Source organism: Dipodomys spectabilis, unplaced genomic scaffold (genome assembly GCF_019054845.1).
Source record: "Dipodomys spectabilis isolate Male_0828 unplaced genomic scaffold, ASM1905484v1 ptg000307l, whole genome shotgun sequence".
In the NCBI taxonomy this organism is placed as follows: Eukaryota; Metazoa; Chordata; class Mammalia; order Rodentia; family Heteromyidae; genus Dipodomys; species Dipodomys spectabilis.
The window spans coordinates 5,688,239-5,715,775 of record NW_024870984.1 but is presented as its reverse complement, the minus strand read 5'-3'; the positions used below and the strand labels follow the sequence as shown (position 1 = coordinate 5,715,775).

The following is a 27,537-nucleotide window of genomic DNA, read 5'->3' as shown; positions in this document are numbered from 1 at the left end:
TCTATCCTTGAACAAACCAGCACAAGTTCAAGGATGGCACACACAAGCTGCAGGATGGCACCGAGATGCACACACACAAAGTCTCATGGATTTTCTTGCTTGTGTTAGCTTTGAACTCTGATCCTCAGATTTCAGTCTCTCTTCTTCCACTGTCCTTTTTATTTATTGTTTTTATTTGTAATTTTTAGTGGTCCTACAGCTTGACCTCTGGCTCTGGGGACTATTTCTTAGCTTTTTAAACAAAGGCTGCTACTTTATCACCTCAGCTTCAGCTCAGGGCTTTGTGCTAGGTAGCTTGGATAAGCATCTCAAGCACGTTTATGCCCAGGCTGACTTGATATCACAATCCTCAGATGTCAGCCTCTTGTGGAGTTAGGATTATACACAGGACCAACAATCCTTGTGTCATTTTAAAACTTTAACATGTGCTTTCCACTATCTACTGTTGTTTACTCTTTTTTTGCATGTGTGTGTTGTTACTGGGTCTACAAATTGGGGCTCATATTCTGTCCCAGAAGTTTTTATTCAAGGCTATCCTCTATTACATGAGACACACTATAACTTTTTGTCCCTTTTTTGGGGAGGGTGATTAATTACAGACAAGATTTTCATGGACTCTCCTGCCAGGGCTGGACATAAACCATCATCCTCAGATTTTAGCCACTTGTATAGCTAGTAGAACATGTATGAGCCACCAATGCTTGATTCATTTAAGCCTTTGTCACTCACTCTTCCTTGGTTACTTCTACTCTTTATTTCTTCTGTGCATGTCCTGGGGCTTCAACTCAGGGTTTAGGTGGAGTCCCCGAAAATATTTTCCCAGTTCTGCCACTTAAGTCATAGCTCAAATTCCAGCTGAATTAGGTGGCTGAAATCTGAGGACCACGTTTCAAAGCTAGCCTGGGCAGAAAATCGATGACACTCTTATCTCCAATTCACCACCCAAAATCTGATAATGCTAGGGTACTAGCAAAGTATGGTACACAAACACACACATCACAAATACAAACACACACACACACAAACAAACATACACACACACACACACATACACCCAAAGTTTCCTGGATTTTGCTTCTTGACCTGGCCTTGAAAGTTGATCCTCAGGGGTTGGGAAGATGGCTCAGAGGTAGAGCGCTTGCCTTGCATGCATGAAGCCCTGGGTTCAATTCCTCAGCACCACATAAGCAAAAAGAAAAAAGCCAGAAGTGGCGCTGTGGCTCAAGTGGTAGAGCACTAGCCTTGAGCTGAAGAGCTAAGGGACAGTGCCCAGGCCCAGAGTTCAGGCCCCACGTCTGGACCCCAAAAAAAAAAAAGAAAAAGAAAAAAAGAAAGTTGATCCTCAGATTTCTGCCCCCACGATCAACAAGCACCAGGCTTATGTTTCAATTTACAATTGGCCTTTCTTCTCTTCTCCTACATTTTTTTAGCACCAGGAATTGATCCCTGGATCAATAAACAATTTTTTTTTTAGCTTTTTCAACAAATACAATGTTTTACAACTACAATGATATCTACACTGGGTAGTTGGGTATAAGAGTCTCATGTACTTTCTTGCCCAGTCTAGCTTTGAACCTTGAATAGCTAGGAATACACATATGAACCAAAACCAATGCTCATTTTGAAACTGGCTTTCTCTTTTCCCATCATTTTTAGTTTGTGGGTTTTTTTTTTTGTTTTTTGAAATATGTGTCTAGGATTTCAACTTAGTGCTTAGGTGCTGTTCCAAGCTTACTGTTTAAGACTACCACTCAACCGCATCAGCCAAAGTACAGCTTGTAGCTTATTTTTGGTGGCAAATTAGATAGATGAGTCTCATGAGTCTCATGGACTCTCCTGCCTTGGCTGGTCATGAACTGTGATCCTTAGATTTCATCCTCCTGAGTACCTCGTATAACATGTGTGAGCAACCAATGTTTGATTCATTTCAACCTCTATCACTGATAGAGGTTTTGTACTTCTATCCTCCTTTTCTTTTATTTCTTCTGTGTTTGTCCTGCAGCTTGAACTCAGGGTCTGAGTGCTGTACCAGATACTATTGCCCAGTTCTGCCAGTTGACCACAGCTCAATTCCAGGGTTTTTTTTTTTTTTTTCTGTTTTGGTGGTTAATTAGAAATGAGTAGAGCCAGTCCACATTTATGAGGCTGAAATCTGAGGATCAACGTTTGTACCAGCCTGGACAGGAAAGTCCATGATATCTCCAATTATAACAACTAAAAAGCTGAGAATAATAGAGCCTTGAGAAAAACAGTACAAGTTCAAGCAACAGGACTCTCACACAGACATATAGACACACACACCCACACACACACACACACACACACACACGTGTCTTATGGACTTTCCTAATTGGTCTGGTCTTTAAATATTATCCTCATATTTTAGCCTCCTGAGTAACTAGAATTACAGTTATGAGCCACCAATGATTGGCTGATTGGCTCATTGAAGCCTCGGTTATTGGTTCTTCTTCTACCCTTCTTTACATTTATTCATTTCATTGTTTTGTGGGTGATGGTCCTGGAGCTAGAACTCATGCAAGGCTTGGCCTGTTTCAGGAGGCTGAAGTCTGACCATCATGGTTCAAAGCCATGCTGAGCAGAAAGTCTAAGATCCTTACCTCCAATTAACTGCCACAAATCTGGGAGTAGTACAGTTCCAGCCCTAGGATGTGCCACAAAGAACTGTCTTCTGGGCTTTCTTGCTAAGTTTGGTCTTTACACTGGATCCCCATATTTCTGCCTCCTGAGGTTCTAGAATTACAGGCATGAGTCACCAGCCCTGGGTTCTATTTTTCTTATCTTTTTTTTTGTGATCCAGAGGCTGGATCTCTGAGGCACTCAGGGCACTGTTTTGTAGCTTTCTCACTCAAGGCTGGTGCCATACAACTCCAATCACAGCCTCACTTCTGTTTTCTTGTTTGTTTGTTTTGTTGGTGATTTGATGATGAGACACCATAATCCTCAGATTTCATCTATCTTAGTTTCTAGGATTATACACATGAAACAAAAACTCATGGCTCATTTGGAAAATTTAATTGGATTTTCCAATACATTTTTTAATTTCTATTTTTTATTTCTATATGTATGCTGGGCTTAGGGCTATAAATCAGAGCCTGGGTATTGTCCCAGTACTTTTTATTTTTGCCGGTCATGGGGCCTGAACTCTGGGCTTGGGCACTGTCTCTCAACTCTTCAGCTTGAGGCTAGAGCCCTACCACTTGTTCCACAGTGCCACTTCTGGCTTTTTTTCTTATTTTTTGCTGAGGAATTGAACCCAGGGCCTCATGCATGCAAGGCAGCACTCTACTACTGAGGCAACTTCCCAGCCCCGTCCCAGTACATTTTTAATACTAGCATGCTAATACGTGAGCCACAGCACAATTTGTGGATTTTTTTAAAAACTGTAGTTGACTAATTAGAGATGAGTCCATGGACTCACCTGCCTTGGCTGGCCTTGAACACTGAGTCTCAGATGTGTGACCCTTGAGTAACTTTAATAACAAGTGTAAGCTAACTCAGTTTTTATTTTATCCTCTGAAATTTGCTCTCCCTTTTCTTCTTCTACCTTTCTTTTCATTTATTTATTTTATTCTTGTTTGTACTGGTCCTGAAGCTTATCTCAAGATGTGGGTGCTGTCCCAGAAATCAGTCTCATTTCTGCCATTGGAGCCACAGCTCAACCTCCAGCTGTTTTTTTTTTGTTCTTTTCTTTATTTTTTTGGTGGTTCATTGGAGATAAGAGTCTCATGCAATGCACAGAATACCTCAGGAAGCTGAAATCTGAGGATCACAGTTTTGAAGCCAGCCTGCAAAGGAAATTCCATGATTCTCTTTATCTCCAGTTAGCTGGTAGTGATCCCACCAAAAAGCTGAGATTGATAGAACTCCAGCCTTGAATAAAGTAGAACAAATTCAACTCTCATGACTGGCACACACAGAAAAATGGCCAATGGGTTTCCCTGCTTGGGCTTGCCTTTTAAATGGTATTTTCTGACTTTAGTCCCCTATGTAGTTAATATAACATGTGTAAGCCACCTGTGATTGATTAATTTAAAACTCTGTCACTGTCTATTACTTTTCTTCTACACTTCTTTATTTCTTTTGTGGTGGTCCTTAGGCTTTAACTTGGGGCTTTGGTGTTGGTCTTTTTATGTCTTCTATATAACTTGTTCCAGTTTTGTTCTAATGTTTCATTTGTTTATATTGCTTTTTATATCTTACATAAGTAAATTTTTATATCTCACAAAAGTAACTTTTAGCTGGTGGCTCATGCCTGTTATCTTACTCAGGAGGCTGACATCGAGGATCACAGTTTGAAGCCAGCACAGGCAGAAAAATCTTGGAAATTCTTATCTCCACTACACTACCAAATGTACTAGAAGTGAAGATATTACTGAAGTAGTAAATTGCTAGACTTGAGCAAAAAACTCAGAGCCCAGGTCTCAAGTTCAAACCCTTGGACTGGCACAAAAAGAAAACTTTCATTAACTTATATTATACTAGGATTACTGGTGTGAGACACCAGTTGGTTTTAAGAACCAACTTTTGTAGCAGCTGCCACTTTTGATGTTTTCCCTAGGAACTTTTATGTTGTTTTTTTCCATGCCTTACATTTACATTCCATTAAATGGCATTCTTATTTCTTTTGTTTGGAGGGACATATCAATAATTCAATGACAAATCAAAAAAGGCATGTCTTGAATTTTTCTTTAATTTAAATAGGAAAGGGAAACGCTGAGTCTAAACCTAGCAGAGAGTGAATGACGGTTTGTTTAATGTATTCGTGAATGTGGGAACCTGCCATTTTGGGTGCTTTCATGGTGGGGTCATCCTGCAGCTTCACAATAACTTCTATGATGTCACAACCTCTTTTTCCATCACAACGGATAGGTGTCAGCCACTGATCTCACCCTTATGTGGACTTAGATACACAAGGAGGAAAAAAATAATTAGAAGAAATGACTATTAACTACAAGACCACAGCTTGATGAGTTTTCCTGACTGAATTCTGATATTACATGAGCAGAGCAGGCTCACCTCTATACAAGAGTACTAAGTACTAAGGCTCATCTCTACACAAAGCTACTAAGCCGTAGGCAACTGGAGAAACATGTGAATGCAGCTATAAATGGCCTTCATGCTGAAGGAGAAAACCAGAAATCCCAATGATAATATCAATGAATCAGAAAGATGGTAATCTGGGGAGACAACTTCACATTGAGGATGGGAGGAAGAGACATATGATCTAACAGCAGGGGACTTCATCCATGCTGGCACCAATCTCAATCCCAGATCTCATCCTTCTGAGTAGACAATTATAGGTATGAAGTACCTGCAGTGGGCTCTTTGATATCAATATCTAACCAATGTGTGCTGTTTCTTGGAAGTTTCTTGAGAGGAAGGTTCAAAATTAAGCATATTATGTATCCTAAACATTCATTTCATTATCTTCTAATTATTTGAATATGAGCTGTATTCCTCACTTTTTGGAAAAACCAAGACAATTTTTTTTTTTTGTTCAAATCCTGGGGAGGGAAGGAAAATCACAGCTTCTTTGCCAAACTAGAAAGTAATAGTCATTTCAACTTACCAGTTTTTCCAAATAGTATGTCTTGTCCTTGATGGATTTTTCATCTTCAACAATGTTAGATGGATGAAATTATAAATGGGAGAAAAGCAACCACATAGTAGCAAGTTTATCACAATGACATATAATCTGTCCACTTTCTATCCAATGAAAACATTTGCCACAAGAATTAAAAAACTTGAATAAAAACTTGGAGATTCTACTCTTTATACAAAGTTGTTTTTTTGTTGTTTTTTGTCAGTCGTGGGGCTTGAACTCTGGGCCGAGTGGCAGTCCCTTAGCTATTCAGCTCAAGGAAAGCACTCTAGCACTCGAGCCACAGCACAACTTCTAGTTTTCTGGTGGTTATTTGTAGATAAGCTTCATGGAGTTTCCTGCACAAGCTGGCTTTGAACTGCAATCTTCATGTCCCAGCCCCCTGAGTAGATAGGAATACAGACATGACACATCAGCACCTAGCCAAACTTGTATTTTCTTCAGTTTTGCTGGCTTGAATGATTACCAAGGAAAAAATAGAACCTAAAATTATTATTTTGTGCTAAAATTTCCAATAGTTTTACCACGAAGAATAGTGAAATATTTAGAATTACATATTTTGAGAAAATGTAGCTTATTAGCTTTTATTGTTCTAAAATAATAGAATCTCTTTTTTTGTAGACACTGTACTCTGAGTTCAGAACTTGTACATGTTGACAGACACTCTATTCTGTGAGCCACATCCTTCTCATTTTTAAATCAATCATCATTTAAATAATTTGAAGCTCACAGGCATCTTTTGTTAAGATTAAGTAAAATAAGCCTAAACTCCTGCCTTTTGAGTAACAGAAGAAATCCTAATATCTAGAATATATAGACAAAAAATGAAACACCCTAAGAACAAATAATCTAATCAATAAATAGGCAAGTGAATTGACTAGATAGTTCCCCAAAACTGATGTAGGTGTCTAAGGAATACATGAAAATATTCAACACCGTTAGTAATCAAGGAAATGCAAATCAAATCTATGTTGAAGTTCATGTCTGCCTAATCAGAATGCCTATTAAAAAAGAAAACAGAAATACTTGCAAGGAGGTGGGGAAAGATACCCTACACAATGATGGCAATTAAGTGAATCATTGCAGCCCCAACAGAAATCAGTGTGTAAGTTCCACACAAGAAATCCTACATATACACCTGAAGAAATGTAAGTCAGCCTTATAGTACAGCTATTTGCACACACATTTTTTACAGCATGATTCAAAATAATCACATTCCAAAATTGGCCACCACAGGCAGAAAAGTGTGTAAAACTGTTATCTCCAATTAACAATTAAAAATCTGGGAGTAGGACTGTGTACCAAGTCGCAGAGTACCAGCCTTGATGGAAGGAAGCCAATCAAGAGATTAATGTCCTAGGTTCAAGCCTCAGGACTGGCAAACACACACACGCACACACACACACACACACACACACACACAATGCTTACTATATTTTTTAGCCAAGTTTCTTATTCCCCTAAGATTCATACATCTATGACAGATCTAAATGTAATGGGAAAGAGATATATATAATGATAAACTTCTACTGAAGAACCCAACTTTTTCTTGTTTTTTTTTTTTTTGTGGTCTTTGGACTTGAACTCATGGCCTGAGTGCTGTCTGTGTGCATTTTCCCTCAAGGTTGGTGCTCTACCACTTAGATACAGTGCCACTTCCAGGTTTGTGATAGTTTGTTGGAGATAAAGAGTCTCAAGAACTCTGTCCTCCACACACTGATTTCTAACTGCAATTCTCAGATTTCACATTCCTGAATTGGTAGAATTAGAGGCCTGATCCACCAATGCCGGGCTAGAACCTGAGTATTTTCACCTTTGCTCATTGGAAGAGTTCAATTCTTTTTCCTCCAGAACACTTACCAAGCACAGTTCTCTCTCGATGGTAATCAAGCAAATACAGAGGCACCAGTAGCTCACACCTGTAAATCCTAGCTACTGAAAAGTCTGAGATATGAGGATAGTGGTTCAAGGCCAGCCCAGATAGGAAAATCTGGGAGACTTTTAGTCCCAATTAACCACAAAAAAATGCCATATGTTGAGTTGTGGCTCAAGAAGTAGAGCTCTACCTTGATCAAATACCTCAGGGATAGACCTCAGGCCCTGAGTTCAAGGCCCAAGACCAGTGCACATGCAAACACACACAATTTAATAACATGGTTCTCAAACCTAGCAAGGTGCCATCCTAATCCATTAATGTCATGCTTTGTTATGAGAACTGGAAAAGTCTAACGTCTGGCGTGGGCTGGTAAACAGCATCTGGACATAGTAATTAGCTCACAGCCAGTCAGACCAACCCAGACCGGAAGCAAGATTGAGTTGGTACAGGCACATGGCCCCTACTCCCTTATTCACCCAGACTGGAATCAGGAGTGAGGTGACACAGGCAAGCAGCCCCCACTCACCAAGACCGGAAGACAGAGTAAGGTGACAAGGGCACCAAGCCCAGACTTATCCAGCCAGGAAGCAGTAGTGAGGTGATGCAGGGACATGGCCCCTACCCACCCAGACCGGAGGCTGTCGTGAGGTGACACAGGCAGCATGGCCCTTACTCCCCCACTCATGCAGACCAGAAGCAGGAGTGAGGCGAAACAGGCACGTGGCCCCCACTCACCTAGAGTGGAAGCAGGAGTGAGGTGAAACAGGCATGCAGCCCACACTCACCCAGACTGGAAGTGGGAGTGAGGTGGTGCAGGCACACGGCTCCTACCCACCCAGACCAGAAGCAGGAGTGAGGTGACACAGGCATGCGGCCCCTATTCATCTAGCCAGGAAGCAGAAGTGAGGTGATGGTCGCATGCCACACCAGAGGCATGATCCTAGCATTCCATGGCAGCTCTCTTCTCTCCCAGCCTTTGTGAAGGGCTGCTAGGTTCCATGATGCACTCCGGAGGTCAAGGGGCTGGAGCCAAGGTTGCTGCTGCCTCCCCCAACTGTTACTCCACCTGTTGCAGCTATGGTAGCAAATTTAATAAGTTCTAATTCACAGACCATATACTATGAACTATTAGTGTCTTCATGTACCATGTTCCACTTGCTAGTCACTTAATTGTATAGTTACCAATGTCTTAAGTGTTCACTGACTTGTAAATGTGCTGGAATGGAAATCCTAATATCACTGATGTCTTTTAATTTCTAGGAATGATGATTTTGAAATGACCCTTTCTGAAGAGAAGAGGAGGGGACATAGACTCAACTGTTCAAGAGTGCCTTTGGTTGACACTCTATTGGCCCAAGAATGAGTCGACACAGCTGGTATCCAGTTGTTTTGTGTTAGTCTTTGGGTCATGTTTTCTGTTTGGCCTTGGAGTCTTAGGCTTCTCTTTGTAGACACAGAAGATGGGAAAGTAATTGCCAAGGCTTATATAATCAGGAGCCATTTACTTCCTGCCCTTCTGAAATGGCATCTCACTACATAGCCAAGATGGCCTTGAACTTATTTTGCTTCTGCTTCAGCTTCCCAAGTGATGGAATTACAGGCTTACCATACCATGCCGAGCTATCTCTCATGGACCATTTGAAATAGAAAAATCATGACATGTGCGCTGTATCTACTAAGAGACTTGTGCAAAGACCAAATAATTTACAACCCTGTTGTTAAGAATATAGACTCATATTCAACTGAATTTCAAATTCAATTTTGGTTTCTTACCTGCTTTGGGTTAAAGAGGTAGACACTATATCACTGAGTTTTATTCACTTGTACAGAAATGTGGATGGTGCCAGGGACAGGTGGCTCATGCCTATAATCTTACTCAAGAGGCTGAGATGTAAGGATTGTGTTTTGAATCCAGCCAGGGCAGAAAAGTCAACATTAGAATAGGAGGACAAGAGCCAAACTGATGAGCCAGATACTCTTCTGAAAAATGGTTTAATATGGTACAATGTTTCCCATATGTCAGTTTGTCATTCTGCTTCTAGTCAGAAAATTTATAAGGCTCAGAAAAGGATTCAAGCTCTCTGTTAAACCATACTGTAGCCATTTTGATTTTTATTAAAGGAATAATCAATTTAGACATTGGTAGCTCATGCCTATAATCCTTGCTGCTTAGGAGGCTGAGATCTGAGGAACATGATTTCAGGCCAGCCCAAGCAGAAAGTCCATGAGACTTGTCTCCAATTAAGCAGTGATAAACCCAGAAGAAGAGGTATGCCTTAATACAGTATTATTCCTAAGGAAAAAGCTTTATTTAAGCTGCCCTAAAACTTTGGGTCATATGTTGGGACATTGCCACGTACAATGCTGCTGGACCCTGCCTTCCTTTGGTGTGTTTGCCTAGAGCCTGGCTTTCACTCCTGTGGATATAGGCTGTTTAGCCCACAACCTTGGGGGTGGCATGATCCGTGTATGGCATATACTGCCCAGACAAAATCCTATGATGGAAGCAATGATTGACAAAGTGTTAGTCCAAAGTTACAATGGTAAGGATGTATTCTGTTTAGCTTTTTTCTTTAGTTAATTGCTTTTTAAAGTTTATCTGCTTATTTAATGTACTCTAGGAAATCAAAAGTTAATATTTGGAATTTTTGGTGCAATTTGCAACTAGGCAAGTAAGAGCACAGATTGCCCCCAAATTCAACATTTAAAATTATTAAAACTCTGTTCAGATGTTTTAGTCATCAGAAATTTGAGCCAGGGATGGGAGCTCACACTTGTAATGCTAGCTGCTGGGTCTTGACAGATACAGAGAGGATTATGATTTGATGTTAGCCCAGGAAAAACATTCAAAATATTGGATCTCAATCAATATTGAACCCAATGCATTGTGCTTCTTATTTCATCTACTCAGAAAGGGTAAAAAGAAGGATTATGGTCCATGCTGGTCTGGTCATAGACATAAAACCCTACCACAAAAATAGCTAAAGCCAAGCCAGGCGCAGGTGGCTCATGCCTGTAATCTTAGCCACGCAGGAGGCTGAAATCTGAAGATCACAGATCAAAGCCAGGCCAGGCAGCCCAGTGAGACTCATATCTCCAATAAACGACTAGAAAACCAGAAGTGGTACTGTGGCTCAAACAATAGAGCCTTCACCTTGGGCTGAAGAACTCAGGGACAACACCCAGGCACAGAGTTCAAGTTACATAACCAACAAAAGAAAAATGAGGGCTGGGAAGGTGGTCAGTGGTAGAGTGCTTGCCTTGCATGCCTGAGGCCCTGGGTTCGATTCCTCAGCACCACATAAGCAAAAAGAAAAAAGCCAGAAGTGGCGCTGTGGCTCAAGTGAAGAGTTGAGGGACAGTACCCAGGCCCAGAGTTCAGGCTCCACGACTGGACTCCCCCCCCAAAAAAAAGAAAGAAAGAAAGAAAAATAACTAAAGCCAAAAAAAGCAGGTGTATGGCTCATCTGGTAAAGTACCTACCTAAAATGCATGAGGCCCTGAGTTTAAGTTCTAGGATAGAAAGGGGGAAAGGATGTGAAGGAATAGAAGGAAGAAAAGAAGGAAGGGAGGAGTTATTCTGTATATTGTACTTGCCTAGCTATTTCATTAAGGTGGCTTCTCATTCCTTTTTTTTTGTTTTTTGGTCGGTTGTGGGGCTTGAACTCAGGTCCTGGATCCTGTCCCTGATCTTTTGTGCTCAAGGATAGTGCTCTACCCTTTTGAGTTACATTGTCACTTACGGTTTTCAGTGGTTAATTGGAAATAAGAATCTCATAGATTTTCCTTCCTAGGCTGGTGTTGAACCTTGATCCTCAGATCTCAGCCTTCTAACTAGCTAGAATTACAGGTATGAGCCATTGGCTCTGGTCACTCATTTGTTTTCTTTCTTTTTATTTGTAAGTCATAGGACTTGAACTCTGGGTACTGTCCCTGAGCTCATCAGCTCAAGTGAAGTGCTCTACCACTTGAGCCAGAGCCCACTTCTGGTTTTCTGGTGGTTAATTGAGGATAAGAATCTCATGAGCTTTCCTATATGGGCTGGCTTTGAACTGCAATCCTCAGATCTCAGGATTACATGTGTAAGCCACCTGCACCCAACTTCCTCATTTATTTTCTCATGGTGAGTTGTAGCTGATTTCCCTACTCCTTGTAGTTCCTAGCAACTACAAAGTAGTCCTAGAGGTACCTCATCCTTTATAGTAGTCCTTAGGACCAAGTGACTGCTGAGTGCAGGAAAGCAGATGAGGCCAATATAAAATACAATGCTATCTATCTATCTATCTATCTATCTATCTATCTATCTATCTATCTATCTATCTATCTATCTATCTATCTATCTATCTATCTATCTATCTATCTATCCAGTGGAGAGAACTAACACAGTCCCCCACTACCACAAATTATACAGTCGAATTTCCCACATTTGGGGAAATCTCAGGAGTCAGCACATCTGAAGTGCAATAGATAAGCCTGGCCCTGGGAAAACCATCTTCATGATCATAGTATCTCCCCTGCCAGGTAAGTAACAAGTGCCAGGTAAGTAACAAGGCTGACTTGGTATTTAAAAAACTAACAAACACATGAGAGTAGTTCACATTTGTAATCCTAGCTACTCAGAATGCTGAAATCTGAGGATTAAGCTTTAAATACTAGATAAATTTTGCTGAATTTTTATTAAAGCTCCTTTGGTGTTTTTAATTGAAGGTTTTATTTATTTTCTTATTTTACTGTTTCTTACTGTGACTACCAAAAAGCTGAGTGACTTCCGTGGCTTGTATTCCTGGATTACTTTGGAGGTGCTCTAAGACTTCATCAGAGGCCAGACTTGTTCTACTCAGTGGAGTAGCCAGCCACAAAGTTGTAAGTGACAATACTTACAGTAAGCAAAATTACATAAAATTAAAAATTCAGACACACATTTACACTAGCCATATTTCAAATAAAAATAGAATTCAAGTTTCAGTGAATGTTAGTAAAGTTATAATGCATTCATTTTATCTGTGTCCCCTGTCACACTGCCACAGAAGAATGGAATACTTAAGGCATATCATGTGACTCCCAAGGCCTGGATGTACTTACTCTGTTCCTTTACAGAAAATGTTTGCCTGACCATGTACCCTAGTGAATATCATTTATTATGCAGAGCTACCCTCTTTTCTATATGCTGTTATTTCTCCCTATACTTTTCTCCCTCCCTCTCTCTTCCCTCACCCAATCCCTCCCTTTCCTTGTTTTAGGGATCAAAACTCATGCATGGTAAGTTGCTAAGCTGAATCTCAGCCCTGTGTATGATTTTGTGTTTGGTGAGGGGATACTTTTTCAGGGCTTGAACTTTGGCCCTGGACACTATCTCAACTTTCTTCCTCCCTCCCTCCCTCCCTCCCTTCCTTCCTCCCTCCCTCCCTCCCTCCCTTCCTCCCTTCCTTTCTTCCTTCCTTCCTTCCTTCCTTCCTTTCTTTCTTTCTTTCTTTCTTTCTTTTTTTCTTTCTTTCTTTCTTTCTTTCTTTCTTTCTTTCTTTCTTTCTTTCTTTCTTTCTTTCTTTCTTTCTTTCTTTCTTTCTTTCTTTCTTTCTTTCTTTCTTTCTTTCTTTCTTTCTCTCTTTCATTTTGTCAGTCATGGGGCCTGAACTCTGAAATCTGGGCCTGGTCACTGTCCCTCAGCTCTTTAGATGAAGGATAGTGCTTTACCATTTGAGCCACAGCACCACTTCTGGCTTTTTCCGACTTATGTGGTGATGAGTAATGGAACTCAGGGCCTTATGCATGCATGACAATCACTCTACCCCTAAGCAACCTTCCCAGCCCTCATTTTATTTTAAAAATAAAATTCAAAACATGCCTTTTATGAATCCTCTTTCAATTTATTGAAACATAGTATATATTCTTTAAGCTGTTTTTAAAATATTTTTAGTGTAAAAATATTGTACAGAAGGTTTACAGTTACATGAGTAAAGTAGTGGGCACATTTCCTAGTAAGCATTGTCACCTCCTCCTTTCTTTTTCCCCAAACATCCCTTCCCTCCCCACCTTCCCAACACCTCCCATCCACCACAAATGTTGTAAAGTTTGTTTTCAACATAGTGTTTTGTACATCTCATTGTTACAATGGGTTAAACTGTATCCTTATTTAAACATCTTGTTATGTACATATAAGACGCAGGTCACCAGAAACAAATACAGTGAATACAGAGTAATACCCTGGAGGAAGAACATACCAGAGAAACAAAAAAAATCACATAGTACATTATAAATATGTTAAAAACAATAGCAAGAAAGAAAAAAGCACTTGAGTTACTATCTTGAGGTTTATTTCACTTAACATCATCCTATATGGTCATATGTACATAGCTTTTGATTTTTTCTTCTTGTCCTAGACATATACTAGATATTGAAAAAAAGGGAAACTATAAGACCTACGTTTTGGGGGGGCCTGGCCTACTTCACTTAATATAATTTTTTCCAAGTCTTTCTATTTCCTAACAAGTGGGGTGATGTAATTCTAATGGAGGCATAGAATTCCATTGTGTACGTGTGTATGTGTGTGTGTGTGTGTGTGTGTGTGTGTGTATTATATATATATGTATATATACATATATGCATATATATGTATATATACATATATATGTCACATTTTCTTGATCCATTTATCTACTGAGGGACACCTGGGTTGGTTCCATATCCTAGCTATGGTAAATAATGCTGCAATAAACAATTGTGCTGGTAGCTTTAATATAGCCTTGTTTGCGATCATTTGGGTAAATGCTCAAAAGTGGGATTTCTGGGTCATAGGGAAGCTCTATGTGGAGTCTATTGAAGAATATCCATACTGCTTTCCAAAGTGGATGAACAAGTTTACACTCCCACCAACAATGCAGTAAGGTTCCTTTTTGACCACATCCCCTCCATCATCTGTTATTATTAGAGTTCTTGATTATAGTCATTCTATCTGGGGTGAGGTGGAATCTCAACATTGTCTTGATTTTCATTTTTATTCTTCATGTGTCTATTGGCCATTCCTATTTCCTCTTCAGAGACCTTTCTCTTTAAGTCTTTAGCCCACTTATTCATGGGGCAGTTGTTTCTTTGAGGATTGGTTTTTGGGGAATTTAATTTTTTGAGTTCTAAATATATTTTAGATATGAGACCCTTGTCCATTGTATGGCTAGTGAAGATCTTCTCCCAGTACTTGGGCTTTCTATTGATCTTGCTAGCTATGTCCTTTGCCATGCAGAAGCTCTGCAGTTTCACGCAATTCCATTTGTCCAACCTTTCTATGATTTTATGTGTTTCTGGGCCTTTATTAAGAAATTTTCGGCATGTGCCAAGGAGACCTAGAGGTTTTCCTCTTCCTTCCTGAAATGTTTTCAGGCTATCTGCTTTGACTCCAAGGTCTTCGATCCATTTGGAGTTGATTCTGTTGCAGGGTGCTATATAAGGATCTAGTTTTAGTTTTCTACAGGTGTGAAATATAGTATATATTTTATAAGTCTTTGTCCATCTCTCTAGAGGCCTCCACAAGTTTATATGTATTTGTAGCTTGGGAAGGGAAATAAGATTTAAATCAGGACAGTAGGAGGCTATGGTTTATAAGACTCATTTGAGACCCTTTTGGAAGGAATGTTGACTTTTTCCATCTGATATCCTACAGATGACAATCTTGGTACAGGTATTGAGTAGTCACAGGATAGGAAGCTTGTACTGATTTCTCCTGACTTTCCCCTGGGGACAAAGAAGGTGAAGTAGCCATAGGCATGAATCTGTAGGGGGATTGCAATTTATTTGTACTGACTGTATATTTCTAATTACTGTTGCCACAGGCCAGTGGGTGAAAGGTTTTTTTTTCCTTTCCTACTTTAACTGTAACTAGTTATTTTTCATTTTTTAAATTTTATTTTATTGTAAAGAGTCTATAGAGGGGTTAGAGTTACATAAATAAGGCAATGAGTACATTTCTGGTCAAGCATTGTTACCCCTTCCCTTGTTTATCTTCCACTATCCCTTACCTCCCCCACCTCCCACACTCCTCCCCTCCCCACCCGAAGTTGTAAAGTTCATTTCCAACATACTATCTTATGGGTGTCATTGTTGCAACGGGTCATCCTGTGTCCTTGTTTTAGCATTTTGTTATTTCCCTTCCCCTCCCCAAATTAGAAAAATGTATCTACAAGATGCAGGGTATCAAAGTCAAGCACAGTGACAACAGGGGATATACCACAGGGGGAAGAATATACAAAGGAAACCAAACACTTACATAATAAATCTAAAACAACAACAACAAATGAACCCCAAGATATAGTAACTTGTTTTTATAGGATATTTATTCTAAAACTCCCTAGACATCTTAAGTTTGGACTGTTTCTTTTTTTTCTGCCAGACCTGTGGTTTGAACTTAGGGCACTCTACCGCTTGAGTCCCAGAGCACCACTTTGAGCTTTTTCTGAGTAGTATATCTTATATAGAGTGTCATAACTTTCCAGCTTAGGCAGGTTTCAAATAATGATCCTTAGTTCTCAGCTTCCTGAGCATCTAGGAGTACAAGTATGAGCCACTAGGACCTGGCTTGAATAATCCCATAGTTTTAACTAGCTGTTTTCATATCCCCTACCAACAATGCTTTCTCATACTTTTTAAAGTTATCTCTAAATAGCTTAGGAAGGAGTTTGAGCATTGCTTAATCATTTTTTCACTTTCATTAGTATATACTAGTTGCACACACTGAGAGGTTTGATGGAGTTACTTCCACACACGCATATGATATACTTGCTCACATTCATCCTGACATCCCAGTGCCCAGCCCTTGAATTCAAGGCCCAGAACTACTGTGTACATGCAAACATTCACGGAGACACACACACACACACACACACACACACACACACACAGCAGAACAATTAGCAAAGGTTATACTATTGATCAGGAACTGCAAGGAAACATGGGAAGGTAGATTGTCTTTTCCCAGTTTCTCTGTCTTCCTCCATTCTCTGCTTTTCCTCAGAACAACTCAAGCCCTCCACACCTCGCTTCTGTCTGTTTGAACACCCTGAGCCTGGCTTCCAGTATGCCATTCATAGGGAGCTGCCCTTGCCTGGATAGATGGTCCTCAAAGTAAGCAGATTGTCTCAGGTTATATTTTATTTTTCCATTTGGAGTGTGAATGCAGGCCCTGGGACCATAAGCAGCATCTTGAAGTGTATGGACAGCTGTTTTGAGCTACAAAACTCACCTCAGAAAACAAGCAGAGGAAGTGGGATGCAAAATACACAACCTGAACCAATAGATCTATAGGTGACTGAGAGCCAATTTCCACATTAATGTGAATACAAGGGTGAGTCCATTTGAAGACAGGTCTCCAACGATTTAATGGGACCCCATGGACAAGCCAGGCAGGAAGACACGTGTGTGTGTGTGTGTGTGTGTGTGTGTGTGTGTGTGTGTGTGCCTGAAGGCTGGGCTGGGGCTTAGGCTGAGGCTGAGTGCAACCTGCCCTTATGCCTTTTTTGCTGCTCTACCACTTCATCCACAGCTCCACTTCTGGCTTTTTTGTTAATTGATTGGAGATGAGATTCTGATGGACTCTCCTACCATGGCAGGCTTCAACTCTGATCTTCAAATCCCAGCCTCATGAGTAGCTAGTATTAAAGAAGTGAGGCACTGGAACCTGTCAGGAAGCCTCTTAAATAACAGAGCTATTTTTAGGGAGACAGGAAACACCTCAGTCCAAAAGATGGTGTTGAATTTTCATGTTTTAAAAGAAAAAATGCACTCAATATTGAAGTGTGAAGTAATATTGAAGGAAAGAAGACAGCAAACTTTCATAAATCTGGTGTTGTGAAAGCCCATCAGACATGAGTGTTTCATATAGGAATCAAAATAATATCTATGTGGCAACATTGAGACTCACCCATGTGGTCATGTGAACTGGTTGAAGACCTATTCTCAGACCGACTAACCTTCAAAAGTCTGGGATTCTGCTCTGTGGAAGATGTTTCCCAGTCACACTTGTAAGTCTCTTAGTTCTGTTTTTCACACTTCTCATCCCTCATTCTTAGTATTCACCAAGTATCTTTTCCATTGCTGCTCCAGAAGATGCTTTCAATGTCACTGTAAGAAGTGGCGCTGTAGCTCAAGTGGTAGAGCGCTCGCCTTGAGCTGAAGAGCTGAGGGACAGCGCCCAGGCCCAGAGTTCAAGCCCCACGGCCAGCCAAAAAAAAAAAAAAGAATCTTTGGGGCTGGGAAGGTGGCTCAGTGGTAGAGCACTTGCCTTGCATGCTCGCGGCCCTGGGTTCGATTCCTCAGCACCACATAAGAAAAAAGCTGGAAGTGGCGCTATGGCTCAAGTGGTAGAGCACTAGCCTTGAGCTGAAGAGCTGAGGGACAGTGCCCAGTCCCAGAGTTCAGGCCCCACGACTGGACCTCCCCCCCAAAAAAAGAAAGTAATATCAATGCCACTGTAAGGATTCATCTAATAAGAGAAACTTGTTTGAAGAACTTTAATACTTATATTAATAATATCATTACTAATAAAGAGTATTATTCAAGAACTACTTTAAGGTAAATAAAACATGATTCAGAGCAGTTATGTAGTTTGGATATTAAATCTGATAACACACATATATTCCTAGGCCATTACAAATCTGTAGTTACTTCAATCTTACAATACAAATGTTCTTAAGAAAGAAAGTGTTGATAATATAAGCAACCCAGTAGTTGTTGAATGAGATAAATATAGTGAGGACTTCTGTTGAGCTAGTACACACTGGTTCTTGCTCTGAAAGCATCACCTATCTGTTCTGAGAGCCAGTCAGGCTTAAGTAGGACACATGCTTCCGGATGACAGACCTGCCTGGCATTCACTGCCTAAGTCCATTCAGGCCCACAGCCCATAGGCAATATAGAACAATCTTCAGAACAGTCATCCTGACTTTAAAGTTCAAGCCTCTAATCCTAGCTCATCAGCAGACTGATGTCTGAGGATTGTGGTTCAAAGTCACCCTGGGCAGCAAAGTCTGGAAGACTCTTACCTCCAGTTAACCACAAAAAAGCCACAGTGGAAGGGATAAACTGAGAGCAAGGGAAGGGGTGTAATTGTCCCCCAAAAATGTATTCATTACCTGACAACTGTTTAATTTAACTGACTTAACTGTTACCCCTCTGAACATCATATTCCTAATAATATTTTTTTTAAGAAAAGGAAAGATGAGTCTGTGAAGGTGGCTCAATGGTAGAGTGCTTTCCTTGCATTCATGAGGCCCTGAATTCAATTCTTCAGTACCATATAAGCAGAAAGAAAGCTAGAAGGCACACTGTGGCTCAAGTGGTAGAGCACTAGCCTTGATCTGAAGAGATGAGGGACAGTGCCCAAGCCCAGAATTCAGGCCCATAACTTACAAAAAAAATAAAGAAAAGGAAATAAAAAAGGAAGAGTATTGCTGCCAGGCTCAGTGGCCAAGCCTGTAATCCTAGCTATTCATGAGGCTGAGGATCAGTGATTGAAGCCAACTTGGGTAGGAAAGCCTGTACGACTTTTATCTCCAATTACGTACAAAAAAACCTAGAAGTAGAGTTGTGGCTCCAGTGGTAAAGCAGTAGCCTTGAGGGGAAAAACATAAACTACAGGGATAGTATCCATTTCTTGAGTGCAAGCCCCAGAAAGGCACAGAATAAAAGAAGGAAAGACACTATGAACTTGGTTTATCTGTACCTGAGATGTCCTTGTTAGAGACGATTATGGACTGAAACTCTGAACATGGCATACTAGGTCTGGCATTTTTTCTGCACAAACTGTGTGCACAACCATCTTAACTCCTTCGCTATTCTATAGTTGCAGGTTGCATTATCTTCTCACCATGGAAGAGGTCCAGTATTTACTTTCCCTAGGGTACCTGCTTCCTTGTCTTCTGCTCTTTATTCATGGACAGCAGTATTTTAACTGAGAATGCAAGGAGGAGGATTGGCAAGGCCTTGAAAAAGAGAATTTGCTAGAAGTGGGTGAGACGGTGGTGATAATGCCCAGGACCAGGTGAGCATTTTGGTGATGATTGGGCATGGTGTGTCATTCTTTATCAATATGCTGAGGGGCCATGGGCATGAAGAGGAGGCCTCAATGCCTCCTGGGGTCATTCAGATTACACAGATATAAGCCAGCTAATCTTCCTCTCACTTTCCCAGCATGGAGTTATGGGCCCTGCCTGGAAGGGGACTCATGCCCAAGTACTGACAGCTATCCACACAACATCCAGTTGTGTCCTCTGCGTTGTTACTACATTGAGAGCAGTGCAGCACAAATCACATGGAGCATGTCTAAATCATTAAAGGGATGGGAAAGTGGTTCTATGTTATATGGACCAAGACAGACAGAGAACACCATATAAGTTCCCTTTCAGAGTCCCCACTTCTGTTCAATGGCCAAGAGAACATACAGGAAAACCTCCAGAAGGAGGAGCTATGTTCCTAACCTGGACCCTTCACTGCATGATTTCCCACAGCTTATGGATACAATAAAACTAAATCTCTCCAAGATCAGGCATGAAGTCTCTCAGAGACCATTGCCCACATCTGTGAGGAGAGCATAGGAGGTAAAATGGACTGTCAGGGAGGGGAATAGCCACAGAGTGTCTCCGTGACATCTCTGGCATCCAGTATTCAGATAATTAGGGAAAGGTTATGAAAGCATATTTGGTGTGGATAATGAATCATTGCAGCAGGTAGCACAGAGGATGGGAAAGCTAGTTGAAGAGTACATGGGTCCCATCAAGTCCCAAGATGTGCAGATCTACCATCAAGAGAGCTGGACATTATGTTGGATATGTTACATGATAGCCTTTGCTAATGCCAGGTCTTAGACACGTGTTATACTACAGCGACTCTGCTGTCTACTACCACAAATGCATCACCAAGATCATCCTAAGGAAGAACTTCATAGACATTATCATCTGATTGTGTGTGGGGTCTGGGGTGGGGGGGGTGTATGTGTGGACACTAGAGATTCCACTTTGGGTCTGGACAGTGCCCCTGAGCCTCTTTTGCTCAAGGCTTGTACTATAGCTCTTAAGCCACAGCTCCACTTTCAGCTTTTTTGATATTTTATTGAAGTCTCACAAGTATTTACTTACAAGATAAATTTTAATTATGAGGTGATATGATTTTAAGGATGATATACTACTATGCAAATGCAATAAATAAAAATGGGAGGTAAAAAGACACTCTAAGGACTATATAGGAAGTTTTATGAAAGCCATGAAAGTATATCTTAAAAAAGTGTTATTAGTGACTTAAACAGCAGTGCTAAATTTTTTGTCCTGTATAAATGAATGAAGTCAGTTATTTCTGTTTAAATGTATAATGTTATTTTTCTCTTTTTACTGTTTGTAATCCATACTATTAATATTAATAGGTGTAGGAGACTCAAGCTGAGCTGTTGAACCTGGAAAAGGTTTGAGAGGTTGGAACATCACCTGAATAGTACTCAGAAAGCTGAGAGCTGACTATGCAAAGGTTAAAACACAGCTCTGTGAAGTAAGCCAGGCCCAAAGAAATATAAGTCCCATGGTTTCCCTTATTTGAAATAACTAGTATATGTCTGAGACAAACAGAAACTGTCAGACAAGTTGATGTTAGGTGAAATGAACCCCAAGATAAGGATTCAAATGTTTTTTTTTTCTTTCTTGAGATTGTTTCCAACATATTTATAAAATGATTTCTTTGTTGCTTTGTATGTACCTCCCCATGGAATTAGCCCTGCTTTCACTGTAGTTGATGTTGGTATAATTTGTGGAAAGGAAGGAAAAAAAACAAATTGTTTAAATAGGGATACTGGTGGACCCATTGCATGAATGAGATGTACAACACGTTATGTCGAAAAGCGAACTTTACAACTTTGAGGGGGAGGTAGGAAGAGCTGGAGGGAGGGGTGGGGGGCGCGACATGGGGAGGGATGGGAGATGGGAAGGGATAGGAAGGGAAAACAAAGGAGGAGGCAGCAATGCTTGATAAGAAATGTACTCATTATCTTGCCCATGCAATTGTAACTCCTCTGTATGGTATTTTCACAATAAAAAAAAAAAAACAAATATATAAATAGGGTTACAGGTGACCCCATTAAAACAATGAAATGTATAAGATGTTATGTTGAAAAATGAACTTTACAACTTCGGTAGGGGGTGGGGGTAAGGAAGGGGGGTTGAGAGGGGAAGGGATGGTAAGGGGAAACAAAGGAGGAGGCAACAATGCTTGATAAGAAATGTACTCACTATCTTGTCAATGTAATGGTAACTCCTCTGTATGGTATTTTCACAATTTAAAAAAAAAGCACAGCTGTGGAGAGTGTTAAGCTATTGCCCCCTTCCATAGTGCTTTAAAGGCCTTGAAGCCTGGGAGGTAAAAGAATTGACAACTTAACCTAGGAAGCTAGATAAAATAGACCAAATGTCTGGATTTTCTCTAGGTTGCATTCTCCTTTCTCAAAACAAAAAGGGAACCAGTGTTTCTCACTCACTGTGGTGGTTCTGATTGCAACATAGAAGCTTCATTTTTGCATGTATCCATGGTAACCTTCCCAGTGTGAATCCAAATAAATATGATTGCTTGTATGACCTGGGGCCCAAGTGCCAGTAAGCCTTGGGACCCCAGGTCCTCATTGATTTTTTTTTTCTTTTTCTCTATACCTGTCCGTGTATTTTCTAATTTTCTTCAGCTTGGTATCCTATTGCACTGCCTTGGGTTGCAACTAGCAACAAATATGAATATTCTTGAGTTGTAAAACATAAAGGACTTACAAACTTTCTTATCCCAGATGGCTTCAAACCACAATCCTCAGATCTAAGCCTTCTGAGTAGGATTACAGGCATAAGCCACTGGCAACCAGCATGCATCTGAAGACTTGATGTCAGTGAGATGTTTCTTGGGGAATGTCTGCACATCTTAGTCCTCCTCAGCTCTGTTCCTTCCTGTTACCCAAACAGAGTCAACACTTTCACTCCTTTATGTTCAAAATCCTTGAGGTTAGTGAACTGACTTGCCTGCCATGTACCTCCTTTCTATAAATACAATAGTGGGTTTTACTCCTTACCATCGATTAACTAAATTAACTGGGATCCACACAGAGGTGACATGTCCTTTTCTGGATTGCACACCGTACACCTATGTTTTACTTTATCTAATAAAGTTAACATAACTTACCTTGTTTGAGGGTTCTTAGTTCCCATATTTCTTCCTTCTCATCCCTCTTTCCCTTGCACAGAGGGAAGAACCATTTGGAATTGTGAAGAGTGAGTTTTTAGTCATTTTCTGAAAAGCTTTGCCAATGGATCCTGATTTCCAAGTCCTGAGTAACTGGCCTGTAAAGCCTTGTTCTTTAATCTCTCCTCTGCTGACACAAATGACCATATATATCTAAAAAAGGCTTTGGGAAATGAGTTCAGGTTATCAGTTAGGAATCCTTATTACCTGGTCACTGTGCATAAGTTGTTTTTGTTTTTTTGTTTTGTTTTGTTTGAATAGTGTACAATTAGTACCAGAATTAGACTTCCAAGTATTTTTTTTTAATTCAAAGCTAGCAAGCTCTCTTATTTGAACCACAGATCAACTTCTGCCCCACACTCTTTATCTTCTGGTGGTAAATAGGACAGAAGTTTCCCACAGGAGGCCAAGGGCACTACACAGTATCCTCAAACCTGAGGACTGTGGTTCACAGCCAGCCTGGGCAGGAAAATCAATGAGCCTCCTATTCCCAACTAATCAGCAAAAAGAAGTGGAACTGTGGCTGAAGTGGTAGAGCAGCAACCTTGAGCATAAAAAAAGCTAAGAAAAAGCTAAGAAAAAAAGTTTTAAAAAAGGTAAGTGAAAAACAGATCTAGCACTAAGACAACCACAAAATAAATTTTTTTAAAAAGTGCAAGAGAGCACAAAGAGTCTTAAAAATGATAAAAATTAACAAGAAACTGGTGGCTCACACTTGAAATTCTAGCTACTCAAAACACTGAAATTGAGCATTACTATTCCAAGCCAACCAGGACAGGAAAGCCCATTGTGTGTGCGTGCGTGTGTGTGTGTGTGTGTGTGTGTGTGTGTGTGTGTGTGTGTGTGTATGAGTGTGTGTGTGTTCCTTTCTGGGATATGATCTACAAGTTTTTGCTTGACCATTTCCAATCTTTTGGAGGTTAATTTGAGATAAGAGTCTCATGAACTTTCCTTGTCTCCTGACAATGAACCGCAATCAGTATAAGTCAGGACCTTGTGGGAGTGTCTATACTTACCTCCTACTAACCACCAAAACCAAAAAATGAACCAAATTGCAACTGTTACTAAAGTTTTAGAGCATTCTATCCTTCAGCAGGATTGGTGAGGCCCTAAAAACAAGACAGAGAACCAACAAATAAATAAATGTATTTGAAGAAGAAAAGAGCCAATTAGTTTTTTATAATATAGACTCATATCTTTAATCCAAGCTGAAATGTAAAGATCACAGTTCGAATCCAGCCTGGGCAGGAAAGTCCAACTAACTTCTTTTTGAGTGTGCTAGACATGGGCTTGAACTTGAGGGTTTTTACTCAAGTTTAAAAATACTACTTCCTGTATCATGTGCTGAATTGGAGATGAGACTGATGGACTTTCTAGCCCAGGCTGGCTTTAATCTGTAATCCTTAGATTTTAGGATACTGTGTAGTGCCTTGGTTCCCATGGGACTCTTATTTACTATTAACCACTAAAAGAAAAATAGAGGCGGAAGTTGAGCTGAGGCTCAAGTAGTAGAGCCTGCTAGCTTTGAAATGAAAAACAAAATACCCAAAACAAAACAAAACAACCCTCAGCGAGAGTCACTAGGCCTCAGGAGTTGAGTTTTTGTTCCTGCTAGCTTTGAGCAAAAAACAAAAGGCCAAAAATCTCATGGACAGTGAAGTATTGTGGCCTAAATATAGAGCCTGCTAGTTTTGATCTAAAAAAAACAAGCCAGGTGCCTCTGGCTCATGCCTGTAATCCTTGCTACTCAGGAAGCTTGGATCTGAGAATCACATTTGGAAGCCAGCCTCGGCTAAAAGGTCCCCTGGTGACTGTTTTTTCCAACTAAGTAGAAGTGGCACTATGTCTGAAATAGTAGTGTGCCTGCTGTGTCCCTGATGGACAGTTTCTAGGCATTGAGTTCAAGCCCCAAAACTGACAATATCAATAAATTAATTAATTAAATACTGAGCATAAATGAGTAGGCCCTAATAATAAAGGACATGAACTTTGACAAAGGGGGAAGGAACAATCAAATAAATGAAAAGGTGGAAAGGGAGCATATTAAGGCCTTCTAAATCAAAACTGTAATTCTATCTGCTCAGATTACTGAAAACTGAGGACTTTGGTTCAAGCCAGCCCAGGCAGGAAAGTACAGGAGACATATTTTACTGTGTTCAGTATGGGGGCTTGAACTTGCTATGTTTTGCTCATGGCTACAGGTCTACTTCTTCCAACCTCTAGGTGGTTATTAGAGATAATTGTCTCATTGACTTTCTTGCCCAAGACTGGCATTGAAACATGATTCTCAGATTTCAGTCCTTTCTGTAATGCTCTTGACTTTCTATTGATATTCTAATCTCCTATTAACCACAAAAAAATGCAAAAGTTGAGCTGTGGCTCAAGTAGTGAAACCATCTACTATTAAGGTAAAAATAAATAAACCTCAAGGAAAGTCATCATGACTTAATTTCAAGACCTAAGAACCACTACTCAATTAAAAAAAAATAGAACCTCAGTCACTGTGACCTGAGCTTAAGCCCTAGAAAAAGAGCTGCAAAAAAGAAAAACAGCCTGTAGTTTACCTGTGGTCAAAGTTGTAGGTCATGGTAGTTTCAAGGGAAACAAAAAATCAGCATAATAGCTAGTGCCTAATAACAAATGCCAAAAAGAAAGAAATAATAAATAACTGAAAAGGTGAAAGAAGAGGTAATTAAAGATTTGTAAATGTTGACTCACACTTATAATTCTGAATGCTAAGGAAACAGAAATCTGTAGGTCATGGTTCAAAGCCATACTGGACAGGAAAGTCCATGAAACTTGCTTCAGTGTGTTCAGTCGAGGGACTTAAAATTGAAGTGTTTTGCTCAAGGCTACAGCTCTACTATCTTCCACCTATTAGGTTGACTGGAGATAAGAGGCTCATTGACTTTCCTGCCCAGGCTGACTTTGAACTCTGATCCTCAGATTTCAAGCCTCTCTGTACTGCCCTGGACTACCCATGGAATTCTTGTCTCATATTAATCACTTAAAAAAGGCAGAAGTTTAGCTGTGGCTCAAGTAGTAGAGCCATCTACCCTTCAGTTAACTAAGTAAATCAATAAAACCTCAGAAAGAGAGGAGAGGAATGAGAGTGAAAGACAGAACGTCTTACAATAAGCAAAAGGAAAGAAATGTATATATCACCTGGAAGAAATAATTGTATTGTCAAAGCTTATAGAATTGTATTGTCAAAGCTTATAGAATTCACAAACTTTATCGACCATAATAATGACAATTTGCATTGTGAAGGTTAAAGTATGTTTGTGACTTCAACTAAATATCACTATTCCACAATATTCTGAAATAAGAGAAATTTAGGTAATCACCTAATCTCAATAATAGTAAAAATCTCAGAAAGAGTCACCAGGCCTTAATTTCAAGCCCTAACACCAACGTGCCTAACTCCAGCCAAACACACACACACACACACACACACACACACACACACACACACACACACACACACACACACACACACACACACACACAGAGCAGGAGCTGAGTTCTCACTCTTGGAGCAGAAGCCAAATGAAACAAAAAGTAGACTGTAGTAGACCTATGGCTTAAGTAATAAAGCAAGCTGCTTTTAAGAGAAAAGAAAAGAAAACTTGAGTATGAAGGCAAGGCCCTAAGCCCCTGACTCTTCCCAGAATGGAAATCAGTCATGGAATCCAACAGAACGTGCCCCTTCAGTTCTAGGCCCTCCTATCAAAAATAGATGGTAGGCTTGTTCTTGGCTTCTGGCACAAGTACCTTGTGTAGAGGAAGCCCCTCCTCTTGCTTCCTGGATCCCAGGGTTCAGCCTCTCTTGTGAGTCAGGGTGGGAGGTGGATGGCAGTGTGGCAAGAGGTTCCAAATAGAGTGGCAGCTGTGCTAATTGACTTGAGGCTGACAGCTGGATGCCAGGGCTAAGTGATAACAGGTAGCTATCTCTGACTACCCAGCAGTAGGCAGACTGAGTTGGAGCACCTGCTGGCTCTGCCTATCAAGTCCACCCCATCTCCTCTGCCCCATAACAACCAGAGGTTTAAATGGGGATCTGAGTTGGCTGTGTCAGATTCCTGCTCCCCAGCCCTACCTGTTTTCCTCGGTGTACACCACTGCTGAGGACACGCATCCAACTGCTTTGCAGCCGTACACCGTGAGGGAGATCGTGTACATACAGGCAAGCCACTGTGGCAACCAGATTGGCTCAAAGGGGAGCATGACACTGGCCTAGGATCCTAGTCTCAAATTTAGGGGGATAAGGAGGAAGAGGACGGGGTTGGAGGGTGCAGGTGGTGGTAGTCATGTCTAGGCTGAGGTAGGTGGGGCTCCATAGTAGTCCCTAACCTCCTAGAAATCAAGTCCCCCAGATAGTTTCCCCAATTTCCCTAATTTGTGTGGCCCAGGTGGGTGTGGTTTTTTAAGCAAGGCTGGGGTGGTTTCAAATCCCTTGCATGTCTTAGTCTTACCTGAGACTCAAGTCATTGTACTTAGTTTCCTGGGAATAGAGTAATGCATTTTTGGTCTGATTTGAAAGAAAGGAGTGCAGTGTCTTTGAGCTGACAGATACAGAGGATTCCCTTTTTGTCAACTGATGAGTATTAGATAATTGAGAACAGTTCATCAACCTTAATGCAAATTTCTCTGAGTTTTCATGCCCTATCTCAGTTCCCTTAAGTTGGGTGTTTTCTAAATCCGTGGTTGTCGGTGTATGCTCTGAGGACCCTTGGGGCTCTGGAGACCCTTCTAGCTGAGTCTTCAAGTTACTGCTTTGGCAATTTCATGTCCATAT

At 40.6% G+C, this 27,537-nt stretch overlaps 1 non-coding gene and 1 pseudogene across 1 annotated transcript; one reads left to right on the top strand and one right to left on the bottom strand.

The window, feature by feature from the left end:
• LOC122127670 overlaps positions 1-27,537 on the top strand; it is a 74,869-nt pseudogene that overhangs the window by 41,592 nt on the left and 5,740 nt on the right.
• On the bottom strand, positions 11,865-12,028 carry LOC122127685. The gene has a single exon (XR_006151251.1). It is a non-coding gene; the product is annotated as a U1 spliceosomal RNA (small nuclear RNA).